This window comes from Tenrec ecaudatus, chromosome 1 (assembly GCF_050624435.1).
Source record: "Tenrec ecaudatus isolate mTenEca1 chromosome 1, mTenEca1.hap1, whole genome shotgun sequence".
Classification (NCBI taxonomy): domain Eukaryota; kingdom Metazoa; phylum Chordata; class Mammalia; order Afrosoricida; family Tenrecidae; genus Tenrec; species Tenrec ecaudatus.
The window spans coordinates 312,682,366-312,686,593 of record NC_134530.1 but is presented as its reverse complement, the minus strand read 5'-3'; the positions used below and the strand labels follow the sequence as shown (position 1 = coordinate 312,686,593).

At 41.8% G+C, this 4,228-nt stretch overlaps 1 pseudogene; it reads right to left on the bottom strand.

The window, feature by feature from the left end:
* Positions 1–1,250: 1,250 nt before the first annotated feature.
* LOC142437643 (large ribosomal subunit protein eL19-like) lies at positions 1,251–1,819 on the bottom strand (annotated as a pseudogene).
* Between the last annotated feature and the right edge of the window lie 2,409 nt (positions 1,820–4,228).

Below are 4,228 nucleotides of genomic sequence, written 5' to 3'. Positions count from 1 at the left end.
TGATTCCTAAACTCTGGAACTGTCATAAATGACTTAAGACAGAAAGACATGAGGAAACTGGAATCGGTAAGGGTGATAATCCTGGGACTTTGCACTTCAAAGGAAAGGATACAGATGTAGATTGAACACTGACTGGATTGGGGGGGTGAGGCAGCTGAACAAAAGCAGCAAGGGAAGAAACAGACGAGTGGGTTGTTAACAGTGCGTTGTTGACACGGCCTGACCATAATCAATCTGTTTGCTCAGGACCAACACAAGTGTCCACACCCGGATCTGACAATATCTGAACAGTGGGTCCTTCCTTGTTCCCCATACCATCCTGGTGACCAGAGGAGTGGGCAGCCCCAATCTTACCCAGCCAGCAGCCAGTTACACGCCATCTGCATAGCCTCTGTTCCACTGGAGATCAAAGGCTCATTCTCGTGGATCAGGGCTTGGTACACCTTCCCCAATTTCTGGAAGCACTAAAGCTCTGCTTCATCAGAACAGTGGAAAGCATAGGGCCAGACTAGAAGCATGTCGCTAGTCCCTCTGAGAGAGCAAGAACTCCTTCCATGGACAGCCACCTTGCCCCCAGCTGTCCCCTGGGCTCTAACGAGTTCCTTTTCAGGAACCAGTACTCTGACCAGCATCAAGTACTCCTAGACTAAGTCCTTGACCCCAGCTGGGCCAACAGGAACAGCAGGGACTTCCTACTCCGTCTCGCACTCCCTGGATTCTTGCAGAGGGTGTCACACCATGGACCCTAGCCCGGCAAAGGATTTTCCTCGCTGGGTTGTGCCCTGTCCCAGTTGTCTCCTTTCATTGTTCTTTTTTTTTTCTTTCTCCTTCCCTTGTTTTTATCCATCCTTTCTCTGATCTACTTTTGTTTATTCATTTCCCTTTCCTTCTTTCTGGCTGCATTTTATTTTCTCGATTATTTTTCCTTTTCTAGTCCCTCTTTTTTTCTGTTGCCCTTTTACACTTTTCTAGTTCTCCCTCCCTAATTTTGTCTCCTGGAGGGTTTTTTGTTCTTTCATTTCCCTCTACTCATATTTTTCTTTTTGCTTTTAATGTGTTACATTCTTGCTGTTATGTATCTGCTTGTCTTTTTATTGTATTTTACTTTGCTTTTTAAATAATTTGGGGGTTTGGCTATTGTTTTTTGTGGGGGAATGTTTGAGGGGCAGGCCAAAAAGGCTTGCTTTTATTGAGTGACTGATCAATAGAACTGCCAAGGCCACTATATCCAGAGAAAAGAGGGCGGGAGTTTATTTCTTGGTCTCTTCTTCCTTGGACTGAGTCTTGATTGCTTCTTTCTTGGCCTGGAGTCGCTCCTCATGGCACATGCGTGCTTCCTTGGTCTTAGACCTGCGGGCCTCAGCCTGTTCAGCGAGGAGCTTCTTGCGAGCCTTGTCTGCCTTCAGCTTGTGGATGTGTTCCATGAGAATCCACTTGTTCTTCAGCACGTTCCTCTTCACCTTCAGGGACAAGCTGTCATACACATAGCGGTCAATCTTCTTTCACTCCCGGGATCTCCTGAGCAGCGAGTGCAGAATCCTCGTCCTCCTCTTCTGCATGACCTTGGCAGTTCCCTTTCGCTTACCTATGCCCATATGCCTGCCCTTCCGGCGGGCTAGGGTGTTTTTTGGCACCGGTCTAAGAATGGACAGTCACGGGCCTGCGGATGATAAGGTCATCTTTGATATATTTCCAGATTTGCTGACCGGGAGTTGACATGGTCAATTTCATTGGTCTCATTGGGGTCCAACCAGACCTTCTTCTTGCCACAGTAAAGGACACTGGAGGCAAGCCTCTTCGGAAGCCAGAGCATACTCATGGCTGTGGCCACAGCACCAAAAGGGCTACTGTGCTTTAGTTTTCTTCTCTTGGATTTTTTTTCTTGTCCCACCTCACTGGAGACAGCAACTACACCTATATGGCCTAGCCACACCTATACTTCCTAAAGCCACATATACTTAGCAAGGGCGTCTGCTCACTCCTCTACTACTTGATCATCAATAAAACCAAACCAAACCAAATGTGCTGCCATTGCATCAGTGCCAACTCCCAGTTAACAGCTGCCAGCCAAACCTTTTCTCTACTGTGCTTTCCTCTACTGGTGACACACTTCTGTTACACCCACCATGAGCTAGGTGAAATTGACTAATATCTAACCAACATAGATTACATTCAAATATGTATAACCTATGTACAAATACTATAACACTAGTGTCTCGGAGACTACAGACCATTTCCGTTGGCATAAAGAAACAGGACAGAATATTTCTCAAAATTAACCAATGTACAGGGCTATGAATCCTCAAAGGAAGACATTGGCGCTATCAGATAAGGAATTCAGTAAATCTTGCTTTGTGATATAGTTCATGTTCTATTTTTTAAGGATGTTCCATGTGCCCTGGACCATGAGCTATATCACAAAACAAAACTCAACAAATTTTAGAATATAGAAATATTATAAAGTACATCACAACCCAATGAAATTAGAAATTAACAATAGGAAGGTCAAGGGGGTGTTAACAAATTCATGGAAACTGAATAATACTACTCTGAATAATAATACTGTGGGCAGTAGAAGAAACTAGAATTTTAAAACACCTTGAATCAAGCAAGATTGAAAGCACAACATACTAAAACCTTTGTGACACAGCAAAAGCTGTGCTCTAAGGGCAATTAATGGCAATAATGCACACATCAAAAAAATAAGAAAGAATAAAATCAAAACCTTAATCTAACACTTCCTGCAATTAGAAAAAGACCAGCAAAATAAGGCACCAACCAGCGGAAGAAAGGAAATAATAAAGATTAGAGCCAAAACAAAAGAAACAGAAAGCTCAAAAATAATAGAAAGAATCAGACCAGAAGCTGGTTCCTTGAAAGGATTAACAAAACCAACAAACTACTGGCAAATCTAACAAAGAAAAATGTGCAACTAACGCAAATAAGAAATGCAATGGGCAACATCACAACGGAACTAAATTACACAAAAAGGATAGTCACAGAATCCTATGAAGAACTGTAATCCAATAAAATTGAAAAACCTGAAGAAAGGGATATATTTCTAGAGGCACTTCACCTACCTAAACTAACATGGACTAAAGCAGGAAATCCGAACAAATTCATAACAAAAGAAGAAATTGATCTGGTCATTTGAAAACTCTCAACAAAAAAAGTGCAGATCCAGATGGCTTCACTGGGAGGTTTGCAAGAGTTGAAAAGAGTTCAAGGAGACTTGATCACACTCCTTTCTTGTCTCCATTCTCCCCGTCTCTTGCCCATCTTCATTCCCAGTCCCTCTTTCAGGTACCCACGCTGTTGACCCGCAGGACGGGTCAGGAGACCCTGTTGGAATTTGAAAACAAACAAACAAAACAAAACCGTAGCATCACTTCGAGCATCATAGTACAACAAACGGACAAACCAGGGGTGGCCAATAAGTCAATATCCAGTAAAACGAAAAGAAAAAAAAAAGAGTTCAAAAAGAACTGTGACATACACAATTCTGCCATAACAGTGATCCAGGAGTAGATGATGGATAGACATACAAGCTGAACAGACATGGGAAGGAGAGTGGGAATATGCACTGTTTTATATGTAGAAATTTGTTAAATATTTGTGTATGTATATTTACCTTTCCTGAAAATATTGCATGAATGTGGTAGACAGAGTCAAAGTTATGAAACTTCTTCAGCAAAACCAAACACTTAGAGGAAGTGAGTCATAGGGCCTGGGGACTTAGGACCACACAGCACCCAGGTCAATTGGCATAACATAATCAATATAGACAATATTCTACATCCTACTCTGGTAAATAATCACTCAGGTCATAAAAGCTCTTGAAACGTCATCTTTCCTGGTTGATGAAAGAAGAAAAATGAAAAGCTAAAGATAGAGAGAAAAAATTATTCTAATGGGCCATGCAAACATCAGTTTCCATAACTCCAAGGTCAGAACTTGACGAAGCTTGGCTATTTCTACCAATTGCTCTGAAAAAGGATCCTGGATAGAATGGGAGAAAAATAGAGCAAACCTAAACTCATGGAAGAAACTTACTGGTTAAATTGAAGTTGGCAGAAGCCATAAAACTATGGACCTACCTCACACTTAGGTCTGGAACTAAATTCATCTCCACATTAAAATAATCAACCATTTAAAATCAAAGTACCATCATTTACACAAGAACAGAATACAGAGCATTAGGAAAGAAGGAGAGATACAAAGAGTTAAC